The 16,190-nt window shown below is 41.4% G+C and overlaps 1 long non-coding RNA gene across 1 annotated transcript in view; it reads left to right on the forward strand.

Moving 5' to 3' along the window:
- The window catches only part of LOC112624925, an 86,152-nt gene that overhangs the window by 30,859 nt on the left and 39,103 nt on the right, over positions 1 to 16,190 (forward strand). Inside the window, exons 2-4 of the long non-coding RNA XR_003119488.1 lie at positions 1,887 to 2,048; positions 5,344 to 5,510; positions 5,646 to 5,843. This is a non-coding gene — a long non-coding RNA (uncharacterized LOC112624925). The remainder of the gene's footprint in view (positions 1 to 1,886; positions 2,049 to 5,343; positions 5,511 to 5,645; positions 5,844 to 16,190) is intronic.

The raw sequence follows: 16,190 nt of genomic DNA on the forward strand, positions 1-16,190 counted from the left end.
GACCTCATCTTACTCTTTGACACTCCTCCCCCGTTTAGTGATAATTAGCTGTGTGCCTTTTATAGAGTAGGATGTCAGTGAATGTCACAGAGTTGATCTGCTTTTTCCTGAAATAGTTAAGATCATTTTATGTTAATAAGTGTGTGTCTAGTCAAACTTATAGCAGTAAGCACTGAGGCTTTTTCTTTTTTAATTGTAGATACCAAGCTGGAATTCTCTAGTAAATGCTCCTGGAATGTAATCTGGGGGTGCCATTGTTCCAGTGAGTTACAGTAATTTTTAAATCTAACTCTGGTGTGAAAGAGACCTGGGTTGAGTTCTAGTTTTCTTGGTTACCAGCTGTCTCACCTTGGGTAAATTACTACCTCTCTGTGATGGTTAATTTTAGGTGTCAACTTAACTAGGTTAAGGGATTCCCAGACAGTTGGTAAAGCATTATTTCTGGGTAAGTCTGTGAAGTTGTTTCTGGGAGAGACTGACATTTGAGTCAGTGGACTGAGAAAGAAAGATCTGCTCTCACCCAGTGTGGATGGGCACCGTCAAATCAGCTGAGGGCCTGGAGAGAACCAAAAGGCAGGGAAAAGGCGAATTTGCTCTCTCTTCCGGAGCTTCTCCTGTCTTGTACATGAGGACTTCAGGGTCTCTGGCCTTCAGACTCTGGGAGTTTTGAACAGGCAGCCCCGAGGTTCTCAGGCCATTGGCCTCTGATCAAGAGTTACAGCATTGTCTTCACTGGTTCTGAGGCCTTGGGACTTGGACTGAGCTATACCACTGACTCCTCTGGTTCTCCAGCTTGCAGACTACCTATCGTGGGCTTCTCAGCCTCCATAATCACATGACCCAGTTTCCATAATAACCCTGCTCTTGTCTGCCTATCTATCTATCTATCTATCTATCTATCTATCTATCTATCTATCTACCTATCTATCCATCCATCCATTCTATTGGTTCTGTTTCTCTGGAGAACTTTGACTAATATACTCTCTGAAGCCCAGTTTCTTCATCTGTTAAGTGTGAGTAATAATAACACCTTATCTCATAAGGTGGTGGCAAAGGAGTAAAATAGAAATAGTAGCACTCAATGAATATTAGATTTTTTATCATTAATATTACTGTGACACACAGAGATCAAAAAGTAGAAAACTTACCCATAGCTGTCAGTCTCCGTTCATCTGAAACAAGGGTAAAGAGTAAGACCGGGCCGGGCATGGTGGCTCATGCTTGTAATCCCAGCACTTTGGGAGGCCGAGGCGGGTGGATCACGAGGTCAAGAGATGGAGACCATCCTGGCCAGCATGGTGAAACCTCATCTCTACTAAAAATACAAAAAAAAAAAAAAAAAAAAATTGGCTGGGCATGGTAGTGTGTACCTGTAGTTCCAGCTACTCTGGAGGCTGAGTCAGGAGAATTGCTCGAACCCTTGAACCCAGGAGGCGGAGGTTACAGTGAGCTGGGATCGTGCCACTGCACTCTAGCCTGGCAACGGAGTGAGACTCCATCTCAAAAAAAAAAAAAAGTAAGACTGGCACACCATTGGCGAGTTGGCCATGCAGGAGCTGTGTCTTCGCTTCCCTGTGCCCAGGGCTGCTGGATAAGGAATATAATATTTCCTGTGCAGAATTCAGAAGGAAGACTTTCCCGTCTAGGAAGAGTTGACTTGTGAACCACCTTTGGCCTCATGCTGTCATCACCTCCCCACATCCCACTTCCCTTTGTAAAGCATAAAACATTTTAATACCTACAAAACACTATATTTTGTGTTGTTACTCTGGAGTTGGGCAGGTTGCACTGTCAGTACAATCTTATTCATTAAAGATAAGTCAGCAGGACATTTGGCCTGGAATAAATGATGGAACAAAGTCAAACCATATTCAGTGTTTTCTCAGAGATGTTCAAGAAAAACAACAACTTTAGTGGAAGAAGAAGACAGGAGCCCAGGTCCTGTGTTTCACCAGGACAGCCGTGCAAAGCAGAGGCTGCCGAAAAGGTGCAAAGTGGTTTGTCAGCTCTTCTGCATGTTCTAACAAATTAGACATGCATCCCAAAAGGTATACTACAATATTAAAGCTTATTTATACACACTGTAAAGTTTCCCCTGAGTGTCCTGGCAGGCACATGCATGGCTGGGCAGTATCCGTGGACTGATTCCTTTGTGAATTACATGGAGCTGACAGGGCTGAAACCCACAGCTGACTTGGAGGAGGATGGAAGCTTGTGCTGGGCGAGGGGCTAGGCCCCTCTGTGTAAGTCATATTAATCTCCTCTGAGCAGAGTGGTACAAAATTACTAAAGCTGCTTCTTGAAGACACTTCTAACGCAGTACCTAATGAAAATGTCAGGCGCGATGAGTTATTAGTTGCTGCACTGCTGTTCTGAAGTCCCAGGTATTTCTCTACCTGCTATCTGTGAACGTGAGTTTTGTGGGGAAGGCAGTCACAGGCTGAGGAAAGCATCAGCAGTCGTGTGTGCTGACAGGCCTGGAAAGTGAGTGAGGACAATGAAGCTGGTTGAAGTGCCCCAGGAAATGGCCAGACTTCCATAGTGGAGGTGAGGTGAAGAAGTGAGCCCTGGCAAAGGTGTGTGGGGAGAAGAAGCTGCCTGGTGTATGATGCTGAGTAATGATATAACCCAAATCATCTGACTGCAGATTTGAAAGTTGCTATTATTATTAAGAATTCAGATGGGAAAATAAATATGGTTTGGGTTATTTCCGTAGTCATTCCAGAAATCCAGGCTCAGTTTGGCATTTATTGACATAACTGTTTATTTTGGATCCGTGTAGAAATTTGTGTCTTTCTGACTTGTGTGATACTTCAGCCTTTCCTTGGAGTCTCTGCAGCTTCTCTTCCTCCCTTGCTCACATCCAGTCATTGTCAAATGGCTCTGTGCAAGTTAGTCTTTCTCGACCTCCATTTTTTTGGATCCTGCCTTTGTTCGATCTCGTTTCTCTTTGCCACCCTCCTTGCCTGTACTCTGTCCAGTCCAGGCCCTCTGGACCTCTTGCCTGGACCTCCAAGCTCTCCCTCCTCCCATCTCTTCCCTTTCAATCTTCCTACCCAGATCACAGCAGTAGTGACAGCTAACACCATTTAATAGGAACCCTTTCTATGCCAGGCCCTGAGGTTGCTATGTCACATACGTTATTTGTAATGTTTGCAATAACCCTGGAAATGGTATTATTACCTCCATTGTACAGTTTAGAAGGCACCAAAAGAAGGTACATAATGTGCCCACATTCATGCCAGCTAACGAGGGGCAAAACTAGAATGAGAACCCAGGGCCACTGGGTCCCTCAGTTCCTGCTATTCCCTAACCATGCTGCTTTCTCCGCTCAGAATCCTTCAGTGGCTCCCATTGCCTAATAGATCAAGTCTGTGCTCCTTATCTTGGCTTCCGGGTCCTCTAAAATGTAGACTGCTAGGTTTCCAGGCTTTCCTCTCCACCCCTCACACATCCTGCTCTTTAGCCAAAAAAACAGACAAAAACCCCAAAACAAAAAAACATTTTTATTATACCCGTGCTTTCTTTCCTAAGTGCTTTTATATGTGCTATTTCTCCTGCCGGGAGCAGAGACTGTCACGCTTTCCTCTGTATAAGTAAATGTTGCCCAAGAAAACATTGAACAGAGTTGGGCTAGAGATCCATTTATTTTCTGGTTCACAAAGGGCATATTGGATCTTTATTAAATAGTCTAAAATGTCCTTTCAATAGTGTTTTTCTTTAATATCTTTTTAAAAGACATTTAAAGTGAATCAGAAAGCAATTAAATGATTAATTGCTGCGGCTGGATTCTGCTGCCCTCAGCCTCTGTGGATGCTATCTGACCGATTAACCTCCATTTCTGAGCTCTGTCTGATTGAGGGAAGCAGTGACGGAAAACGCTTGGCCTGTCACATGACTGATCCTTGCTGTCATGAGCCATCGTTTTCTAACTGCAAGCTTTCATTTTCAAAGCCCTGGCATGATTTCAGGAGCTGTAAACCCTCATGTGAGTAAGTGAGCAGTAAGAACTGGCAGTTTTTCAATCTTAAGTCTCTCCAGCTTTAAACCCACATTTAGCTGTGATTCTTTTTTTCTCCTTAAATTGGACATTTTTTTTAGTGAATACTTTTTTGATAAATAAAGTGGGGTGAAGGTGAATTTGACTGAGACAGATATGGATTGGTCCATTTAGGGCTGACCCTGAAAAAAAAAAGTCATATCAGTCTTGACATTAATTCCGTAGTCAGAGTAGGTGAGAGAGGAGTGGATGAGTATATAGGGTTCCCAGCCTTCCCAGTACAACCATGGATTCTCGAGTTGGGGACATTAAAAATGTACATGAAGTTTATGATTTAACTGGTAGAGATGGCCCACAATGCCAATTTGGACAGGCATTACTCTAAATGTCTTAGGGAAGGTCAGGAGACATCTACTCCAAGGTGTAACTTCTAGGACAGTTTGTGGGGTATCAGGGAAGGATATATCATTGGAAAGATTTCTAGTTGCCGTACATAAATAATTGGGCTTCAGTTTTAATGCAGAATTAACTCTTCTCAGTGTGTTATTAGCTGGACAATGCAATTATTACTTTATTTACATTAGTGTTTATAGGTAATCTGAAAAGAAAAATGTGAATATAATATGAACTATCTCAAAGATTTGTCTCTGCTTGATAGTTTTATTTCAAATTTATATATCAAATGTTCCATTACCCTTTTTTCATTTTATTTTTTAGCTTTCAAAACAAATTAGCTAGAGGAGGAAAGAGGAGAGGGAGAAACTATGCACACCACCAGAATGTTATAGTAGGCAATATCATGAAAGCAATGTTGGAACTTTATACTCAGGTTTTGATTGTGCATCTATCTCTTTGCTGCCTTCTCCTTTATCTTCATCTTTACCAAGTAATTATTGACCATCAAATGCCATTATGATACCGTCTTAAGAAATGGATGTAAAGAATTCTACAGGAAAAAAACCACATTGTTAGTGTATGAAATTTATTTAGAAGACAGTTACAGACACATATAAAAATGATAGCAGCTTATGTTTACGAAGCACTCACTATATGCCAAGCACTTTCTATTAGCTAATAATAATATTTGCTCATTTAATATTAGCTCAAATAGTAATATTAATATTATTAACTCATCTAATCCTCTCGACAGCGGTATAGGGTAGGTACTATTATCCATATTTTATGGATAAGGAAATTAAGTCAAAAGGAGATGAAATAATTTGTTTATAGTCATGTAGCTAGGAAGTGGTAGAGTCACACGTTGAACCCAGGCAGTCTGAATCTGGAATAATAATAATAATAAAAGGTATAACCAGGGTGGAAACTTATTTTGCTCTTTTCAGGTTTCCTAGACTTTCCATCACCACCAGTGAATTCCGAGTGACAGTAGTGTGGAATTTGGAAGAATGGAAGAGAAACTGAAGTAGAGAGATGGTGAAAGAGAAGAAAAAATGAAGAAAGATGCTTGCAAAAATACTGCCGTGGGTCCTGAGATGAAGATTCTGGGAGGGTAGGTGTGGCAATATCTCCCGTTCTGTGCTTACCTGGGCCTCAGCTGGTACCAGCAGGCAGGCATGAGCAGTCAGTTAAGGAGTGTGGCTGGTGACTGGTGTGTCATGCATCGCACTGGTTTCCTGCTCCTCAGGCTGAAATGGATGCCCCTGACAGCTCCCTTTGAGTTCCTGTTCATCTGGAGTACACCATCCTTCTAGATCTGCTGTCACTTTCCTTCTGCAGAGCCACAGTGGGCTCCTGTCTTCTCAGACCTCTTCTCACCTCAAATCACTTAGGACACGGCCACCAGACAGGTTTGGGATTTCAGAACTTTGCAGATGTTAGAAAGGTAAAATGGTATATATTGCATATGTAGTATTTCTAGTAGAGTCTGGGTCAGCACCTCATAAGCAAATACATTAATATTTTGATCGCAACATATATGAATCATCATCCTCAGATCAGTAGTGGCTATGCAGAACCTCATGTCAGAAAGGTCAGATTTTGGCCACCTATGGAGTTTTTATGTCAAATATGTGAAAAACTTTTGGTTGCAGGGCTTTTGGGATTTTGGAACTGAGGATAAGGTATCATGGACCATATCATTACCAGTTCCTTCCTCTTTCATCAAGGTCATGTGCATGAAGATGCTGACAAAGCTGTTCCTACACTTCCTGTGCTGGCTGGGAAGGGATCTGATTCGGGCTGAGCCTTAAGAATCACAGTTCCAAGCTTTCTTCTCATTCCAGATTTTAGTCGGGAAAGTAGGCATTCTGGAAGTAGAGTCCATATCTACACTTTATACATTCCCTGTAGGTTTGATGAGCAAAAAGTAATAAAGGAAACACAAACTCAGAAAAGAAAAGGTTTTTCTAGGAAAGATCTATTTACCCTACTTAGGCCTCTACCCTTCTTCCCTTGGGAGTTTCTTAGCTTAACTTGCAGGATCACAGATTAAAGTACAATATAGCAAGTATTATTAAAAACAACCTGTAAAACTGCATTATCCCAAAGATTTAGCAGCTAATTTTCTGTTGCCTTTAATTCTCACATCATTTTTTTTTCAGGGTATAACCTTCTTTAAATTTTATGCCCTGCTCTCAAATTCCTTCTGGGTTCAATGACTAATCTCTTTATTTATGTTTACCCTGGTGAAGCCTGTAGAAAGAAAATCATAAATTAATGGCATATATTTGCAGCTATAAACAGGGGACAGATTCAGAAACATACAAACATGCCTATAACCTATTTCCTGGAATTACAATGCTCAACTCCCAATTAACCTTAGATTTACAAGTCTAATCAAATGGCCCAGTCCATTTCCATTGAAAAGCTGTGCACTGTGTATAATCTTTCACTTTACCTAAATCTGTAGTAGACTTTGGGAAATAAACTCCTTTGTGGAGTCAGCCATTCTATTGGATGAAGTCAATGCCCCTTTTTAGGACCTTGAGCTACCACTTTATGTACTCTAAGACACAGTTTGCAAAGGACCAGTCTGCCACACCCCATGTAGAAGGAGAACTGTGCTGACTCCCACCACAGGGTGTGTTCTGTGGTAATGGAAGACGGTGCTGAGTCACTTACACTGTGTCCCTGGGTCTTCCTTAAGGACAGTATATGGTTTTAGAAGATAATAAGCAAACATTTATCTACCACCTCTCTAGATCAGCTAGGCATTCTTTTTTTTCTGACACAGAGTCTCACTTTTCCGGCTAGGCTGGAGTATAGTGGCGCGATGATCTCGGCTCACTGCAGCCTCTGTCTCCCGGGCTCAAGCAATTCTCCTGCCTCAGCCTCCCAAGTAGCCGGGATTACAGGCGTGTGCTACCATGCCCAGCTAATTTTTGTAGTTTTAGTAGAGACGAGGTTTCACCATGTTGGCCAGGCTGGTCTCAAACTCCTGACCTCAGGTAATCTGCCCACCTCAGCCTCCCAAAGTGCTGGGATTACAGGCGTGAGCCACCACGCCTGGCCAGGTATTCTTCTAAGCCCTTTCTGCTGTGAACTCATTTAATATTCTTAACAAACAAAGGGACAGGAACCATTATAATCACTGTTCAACAGATGAGAAAACTCAGGCACAGAGAGGTTAGGTAAATTGTCCAGTCAGCCTTAGCTAGTGACTGGGGGAATGGGGTTTTGAACCTGTCAGTCCTTCCTAGGATCTATCCACATAACTAGGAAGTCACATTGCTTTCTGGGATATTGCATAGCCTATGGCAAAACCTGAATGGTGTGGAGCTTGCCATATGGGCTTCATTAGAATGTACCCTCCCCCAGTTGCAGTGAGCTGAGATCGCGCCACTGCACTCCAGCCTGGGCAACAAGAGTGAAACTCCGTCTCACAAAAAAAAAAAAAAGAAAAAAAAGAATGTACCCTCCCCCAGTGCTTTTCAAACCTTGGGGCTCTGCAGAATCCCTAAGGGTCATGGGAATGAGAGGCAAAGGAGGCTCTGGACTTCTACATCCACATCACCCAGAACCAGTCAGCGCTTTAAATGTTATTTGCTAACACTAAGAGTTTATCTGAGTAAGGGGTTCTGCAGCTCACAAGAAGCTTAAGAACTATGGCTCTAAACAATCAAGCCAGTTAACTCATACAGGGGTGGTACCAGTTGCAAAGAGAAATGAGATGTAGAAACCCTGACCCCTGTGCTGTGTGTTGCTGTTACACTCTTTTTACTATAGTCAATGTCATAGTTGTGAAGTCAGTGTGCATTTTGGTGATGACATTTCAGGGTAAACTAGAGGCTGCTGCCTGGGTACCACAGGGTGGTGACCAGATCAGGTGCTTTCACAGTAGAAGATGAAAAAGGCCAACCAATGCTAGAGCCTGGTCTAGGGAGGGGTAGGAGAGATGAGGCAAAAATGCTCAACATGGTAGGAAAGGCATGAAATTAAAGAAAGTGGTGAACAGAGCCAAGGGCAGGTGCTGAAATGAGGGTCCATACTCTGTGAATTAAATTGTTGAAAGTAGGGCTGGGAGCAGCAGAAGAGGAACCGATTGAAGGTGGCAAGATGAGAAAGACAGGATGGAAACTTCCCAAGGAAATTGTGGACCACAGAGGACCCCAGGAAAGAGACTCTTGAGTCAAGAGAAATAAAAAGCTAGGCAGAAATTTTTTTTGTTAAAGTTTATGCGATTGGTATATCAGAGTAAAACAAAGGATTACCACAGAGCATTTTACCAAGTATCTCACCATGCCCTTGATTAGGTGGATTCAAAACTGGCTAAGTGAACTTTATCCAAAGGTGCTGCCTACTGGGCTACAGACCATCGTGGAGGGCAAGTATGGCTCTGCACTCTTCAGCCTTGTTTTATAAAGCAAATGCTGTAGGGCTGGCACGTTGGCTCATACCTGTAATCCCAGTGCTTTGGAAAGCCAAGGTGGGCTTGAGCCCATGAATTTGAGGTCAGCATGGACAACATGGGGAGACCCCCATCTCTACAAAAAAAAATTAAAAAAATTAGTCAGACGTGGGGGTGTACACGTGTAGTCCCAGCTACTTGGGAGGCTGAAGTGGGAGGATCTCTGAGTCCAGGAGTTCGAAGCTGTAACGAGCTGTGATTGTGCCACTGCACTCCAGCCTGGGTGAGAGAGTGAGACTCTGTCTATCTCAGAATAAACAAATAAATGCAAATGCTCTGACAAGGCTCTGACATTATATGTTACTAAAGAATGATGTTCTCTGATTTGTCCTGTGTGTGTCCATTTCCTCATTGTTTATAGTTGTTAGTATGGGATTTCTGGATAAGCCTAGAGGGCCCATGAGTCCTCTGAGATTATTATACTAGGCGTATCTGCTTACTCTTCTGTCTGTCTCGCTAGAACAGGAGCAACTTGTGGAAGTGAAGCAAGTCAGAACTGACAAAAGAAAAGCAGTGTACATATTGATCCATGGTTGAGCTATAATTGATTCATGCAGTACTTATTGAGTATCTCAAACATGCTTGCAGTTGAGTACTAGGCACACAGGAAGAGGGATATGAAAGAATTAACAAACAGCAAAATGAGCATTATTGTTGTAATGTGCTGTGATAGAGGAAACACGCCCGAAAGGCACCTGCTCTAGCCTGAAGAATGAGAGTTTTCTTTCTGAAGAGGAAACATCAGTTGCTTGTGGACACATGAGAGTTGGGTGTCCTGTATGAGGCAAGGAGAAGGGGTTCCAAGACAGAGATGAGAAATAGCATAGTGTATGTGCTAAAATGCAAGTTGTTTGGGATGGGGATGGTGAAGGGCACCTGTGAGGGCCGAGGTAGACAGGTCCAGGTGGAACAGGCTTTAATACCATATTAAGAATTTATATTTTTATCCCCAATTTAGATTTTAATGGCCCCAAAACCACTGGGGCCATTAAAAGATTGAAAGTAGGGAGTGGCATGATGGAATTTCTATTTTTGAAAAATTATGAAGGCAACAGTGTGAAAGATGCAATAGGAAGGGGCAAGATCATGGACTGGGGAATGTTGTAGAAGGCCACTACAGAAACTGGGGTGAAAGACTGTGTTGGTGTGGTGTCACTTACGGCTTCCATGGGTGCTGTTACTCTGTGTAGCTGCTGCTGCTATGATCACTGTTTCTATTACCACAGGGATGGTCAAGGGGGAGCAGGATCATCTTAGACCATGAGGGAGGATGAGCTGGAAGAATGAAGAGAGAAGTGTCTTGATGAGGAGGTGGAGGTGTATGAAGTGACGAAGAGTCTGTGAGGAGAATGAGGAAGAGCAACCAGAGAAATCAAGAAAAATTAGGAGACAGATCTCCTAGAAGCCAAGAAGATGGTGGTAAACTAATAAGTGATGGGAGCAGTGAAGGAAAAAAAAAAAAAAAAAACTCGGAGTATGTTTATATTGGTGGCAAAAAGAGTTTGCTTTCAAGTGCCTTGTTAGCACACCTGTGATCTGACTAAGTTACATCAGTGGGAGGCAGAGGATGAAAGGATGCCGGCCTCTGAGACCGACTTCAGTTCTTTGAGTGTTTGAGAAACACTTCAAGTCTTAGTCAGTGGCTTTGGTCATGTTGAGGATGATGCCCTGAGGGCTTTCACCGCAGAGACAAGCTGACTTGTTCAAATCCATTCCCAAATAGTAAAACACAGGCAAAGGTAAAACATGCAGAACTACTGCACCATGATCAAAACATGTACTCTGTCACATCTAATGGCTTCAGGCACCCCTTGAACTTTTGAGTTAGCAAAAACGGGCAAATAAAGATGAAACTTGTCTTTCAGTTCTCCTTATGTGTTTTTTAATTGTTTCCTCCTTGGTTCCTCTGCAACAGCCCTGCGGTCTCTGCATGTTCAGTGGCATGTGGGGTGACCCACACTTGTCTCAGCATCTTCAGGGGAGTTGAGAACAGCTGCCCCCAGCCTTCTGTACTTGTCAGGCATACAGTGGGGGAGACATAGCCCTGGCACGCCAATCTCTTCCCTGATTTAAAGTGTCAAAGCATTTTGGAATTCCGGTCTTGGTGTTAAAAACTCTCCATGAACTTTGATAGGCTTCAGTGGTAGTCACTACCTTAGGATGCTGATGAGGAACAACTGCTAGCCTGCCTATGGTGATGACCTTCGAAAAGCCCATGAACAGAACTATTACGAATCATGAGTAAGAAGATTAGGGAAAAGCTGGGCGCGGTGGCTCATGCCTGTAATCCCAGCACTTTGGGAAGCCGAGGCGGGCGGATCACGAGGTCAGGAGATCGAGACCATCTTGGCTAACACGATGAAACCCCGTCTCTACTAAAAATACAAAAAATTAGCCGGGCGTGGTGGCAGGTGCCTGTAGTTCCAGCTACTCGGAAGGCTGAGGCAGGAGAATGGCGTGAACCCTGGGAGGCGGAGCTTGCAGTGAGCGGAGAACGAGCCACTGCACTCCAGCCTGGGCGACAGAGTGAGACTCTGTCTCAAAAAAAAAAAAAAAAAAAAAAAAAGAAGAAGAACAAGATTAGAGAAAAACTAATCTCTGCTATTTGCTTATTCTCTGTCAGAGACACAAGAATTTGTATGCATGTTTTCAACCTCTCTCTGATCTTCTTGCAGCTATTTAAAGTATTTTACAAAGGAGACGTTCCAAGAAGGAGCTGTGACTAAAAGGTATCCATAAAATTCAGATGTCTTTTGGTACAGCCATTACAGAAAACAGTATGGAGGTTTCTGAAGAAATTAAAAATAGAACTACCATATGATCCAGCAATTCCTCTTCTGGGTATATACCCAAAGGAGATGAAATCACTACCTCGTAAATATATCTGTACTCTCATGTTCATTGCAGCATGATTCACAGTAGCTAAGATGTGGAAACAACCCAAACACCCAAAGATGGACGAAAGGATAAAGGAATTACAATGTATATACATATATATAAACACACACACCACAGATGCACCACAATATAAATGTATACATACCATAACAGAAGCATATATATATACACACACACACACACCATAATACAAACTTTAGTGTATATGTGTGTAAATAAATATTGCATTGTGTGTATATATATGTGTGTGTACATACAATGGAATATTATTTGTTGTTGGAATATTATTCAGTCTTTAAAAAGAGGTCCTGCCATTTGCCACAATATGGTTGAAGCTTGAGGACATTACGCTAAGTAAAATAAGCTACACACAGAAAGAAAAATATTGTATGCTCCATTTTATATGTGAAACAACAAAAAAAGAGAAGCTCAAGCTGAAAGATACAGAGATAGAGAGTGAAACAGCAATTACTATGGGTGAGGGGTGGGGAGAATGGAGAGATACAGATCAAAGGATACAAAATAGCAGATACATAGGATGAACAAGTCTAGAGATCATGTGATACATGAGGACTATAGTTAATAAAATTGTATTAGGGATTTTTGTTAAATAAGTAGATTTTAGCTGCTCCTGTCACACACATGCAGAGTAACTACATGAGATGATAGATATGTATTGGTTTCACTATAGTAACAATTTTACTATCTATATGTGTCCCAAAATATATCCTAAGCCCCAAATATACATAATGAAATTTATTAGAAAAGAAACAACAACACATTCAGAGTTTTTTGTTTGTTTGTTTTTTTGCTGTAAAGTTCAGGGGGCTCTCCTGGCATTGACAAATACCTAAATAACAAATGTTTTCTCCTCACTTCCTGTCATTGCTGTAAAGGAAACAGTCCCAGCATGAGAGGAACCTTTCTTAGTGTTCTCTGAAGGGTCATTTGTCAGTTGAGAGTAAGGCACATGCTTGAAGAAGTTTCAAGTAATTCTTGTTTGCACTACTTATCTTTAGTCAATCTGGGGATTAACCGAAGATTAGAGATAGGCCTGCCCTGGCTGAGCCCCCAGCTGATGTCTGCCAGCCACGTACATGAACCACTTTAGAGAGGCGTCCTCAGGCCCAGGAGAGTCACCCCAGTTGATGGTCAATGCTATAGGAGCAGAGATGACAGGTCCCTGCTGAGCCCTGCTTAAATTGCAGATTTCTGAATAAAATAAATGGTGGTTATTTTTAGATAAAAATTTTAATCGACAAATAATATTTAGGGAGCACAACTGTGATGTTTTGGTATATGTATACATTATAGATTAAATCAAGCTAATTAACATATCTATCATCTCATGTATTTATTTTTTTGGTGGTATGAACATTTAAAATCTATTCTCTTAGCAATTTTCAAGAATACAATACATTATTATTAACTATAGTGGTCATGCTGCACAATAGACCTCCAGAACTTATTCCTTCTGTATAACTGATACTTGGTACCCTTTGACTGGCAGCTCCATTTCCCCTCTCTCCACCCCCTGCCTCTGGTAACCACCATTCTGCTCTTCTACTTCAATGAGTTTGATTTTTTTAGATTCCACATATACATGACATCAAGCAGCATTTGTCTTTCTGTGCCTGGCTTATTTCGTCTAGCATAATGTCCTCTGGTTTCATCCATGTTGTTGCAAATGACAGGATTTCCTTCTTTTTAAAGGCTGAATAGTATTCCATTGTGTCTATGTACCACATTTTCTTTATCCATTCATCTATTGATGGACATTTAGGTTGATTCCATAATTTGGTTAGTGTGAATAGTGCTGTGATGAACATGAGAGTGCAGGTATCTCTTTGACATATTGATTTCAATCCCTTTGGATATAAACCCAGAAGTTGGATTGCTGGATCATATGGCAGTTCTACTTTTAGTTTTTTGAGGAATCTCTATACTGTGTATAATTGTTATATTTTTAAGCCATAGATTTTTGGGGGTGTGTTATGCAGCAATAGACAATCGGGACACTTGATTTCCAGGATAGCATGCTCCTGGTTTTGTTCCTGTTTCAGTGGCGCTCTTTCTTGGCCTCCTTTAATAGTTCCTCCTCATCCCTCTGTCTTCGTTTTTCTCCTGTCATTATGCAAAATTTTAGCCATACACATATTAGACAGCAAAGTATAATGAAACTCCTTGTGCCCATTTCCCAGCTTCAGTATTTATCTACTTAGAGCCAACCTTATTCATCTATTCTCCTACCTACTTCCCTCCATCCACTCCATATTACTTTTAAACAAATTCCTCAGACTCTTTTCTCTGTTATATTCCCTTGGTGGTCTCACCTGGACTCATAACTAAATATCATTCACATGCTAAAGACTCCTGAGTTTATTAATATTACCTGGGCTGTAGCATTGTAGCTCAAAGCATGCATTCTGGCACTTATATTCCTGCATTCAAATCATGGCTCTTCCACAAACTATTCTCGTGACCTCAGGTAAGTTCCTTAACCTCTATGTGGTTCAGTTTCCCAACCTGTGAAATAAGAGATGATAATATTTCCTGCTACCTCTTGGGGTTGTTGTGAGGATTAAATAAGTTACATATGTAGAATGCTTAGCACAGTGCCTGCACGTATGCAATTATTGCATTTTTTATCATATCTTCAGGCCAGACCTGCCTGAACTGCAGGTGTATATATCCAGCTGCTTACTTGGCATTGTCACGTAGATGCACATCTCAAGCTTATTATTCTAAAACCAAACTCCTGACCCCCCTGCAAACTCCACATAGCTCTTCTCTCAGTCTCTCATTTCAGCTAATGGCAGTGTGTTCCATCTTTCCTTTCCTTAGCCCCAAATGCCATGATGTTATCTTTGACTTCTCTCTTGCTCTCATATCGTACATCAAATCCTGTTGGATCTGCTTTCAAAATATATTATAACAGAGTCATTCACCATTGTTACCCTTGTAGAAACCTCCATCACCTCTTGCCTGCAATATAACTTCCTAACTGGGCCACCTACTTCTACCCTTCCTTCTCCCTCTCCATCCCCTCCTCCAATAATCTATTCCCGAACTCCTGACCTCAAGTGATCTTCCGCCTTGGCCTCCCAAAGTGCTGGAATTACAGGAATGAGCCACCACACCTGGCCAATAATCTACTCTCAGTACAACAGAGTGGTCTTTTTAAACACTTAAGTCAGATTATGTCACTCCTCTGTTCAAAAACTTGTTGTCTCATGATACAAAGTGAACACCAAAGTCCTTGCAGTCCCCTCTGATCCCATTGCTGTCTACAGTGGCTCATTTTGTTCCAAAGTCACTGGCCTCCTTTCTGTTTCTGGAACATGATGGTAGGGCTCCTACCACATATCTTCAATCCAGCCATACCTCTTAAAATTCTCTATGCTCAGATCTTCATGGCCAACTCCCTTCTTCTTCTTGGCTTAAGTGTTATCTTCTCATTTAATGAACTTTCTGATCAATAAATCTGAGTCCTGGCCAGCCATCCCCCTCCCCACATCAACACTCTCAATCCCTCTTACTCTGCTCTACTTTTTCCTTTTTCCATGATGTTTATCATCTTCTAATATATTTTCATAATGTACTCATTTACTTTGTATATCATTTATTCTTTGTCTCCCTCTACTAAAACGTAAGCTTCATGAGGGCATCTTTATCTGTTTTGTTTATTGCTGAATCTCAAACACCTAGAACAGTGCCTGGCACAAAGTAGACAATAGATAGACAGATGGATAAACCTGTTTTAGAAAGATCACTCAAAAAACAATATACAGGATAGTTAGAAGGGGATAGAGAATGGAAGTTTTTAAGATCTGTGCAATAATCCTTGCAAGAAATAATTATGAGAGCTTGAGCTAGAAAAGAAGCAAGAAGAGAGATGAGTGGGAATTTTGTTGGTAGAACCAATAGAAATGGATGACATTCTGATTATGGAGTGGGGGAAAGAGAGAGAGAGAAGTCAGTGTGACTTTCCGGTTTCTGGCTTGGGGGTGTCATACGGAACAAATTTTAGGAAAAGTCACATGTGAAAGTATCATGTTGGAAGAGTGTGGAAGAAAATATAGGCCTGGAATTAGAAATGGATCTTTACAATTAAGCACTTAATTGCATACTTTAAAAAATTATATTTCAATGAATGTATGTGAATAGTCTTTTCTATTTAGATTGCCACCTCATTTTTTGTTTCTTCTACTCACAATGCTGAGCTAATAGCAGGACTTTGAAAAAGAGTTGTGATTGACTGATAGGCTAAAACATATATTTTTTAAAACTTAGTTAACTACTTCCTCCCCCATATTTGCTAGAATTACAGATTTGACACACTGTTAGATGATTTACAAATTCATTTCCCCCTTCTTCCAGAGTAATAGAATTTTGTTTGGACACATGATTACTCAGCTAAAAACT

The sequence above is a fragment of the Theropithecus gelada genome, chromosome 5 (genome assembly GCF_003255815.1).
Source record: "Theropithecus gelada isolate Dixy chromosome 5, Tgel_1.0, whole genome shotgun sequence".
Classification (NCBI taxonomy): Eukaryota; Metazoa; Chordata; class Mammalia; order Primates; family Cercopithecidae; genus Theropithecus; species Theropithecus gelada.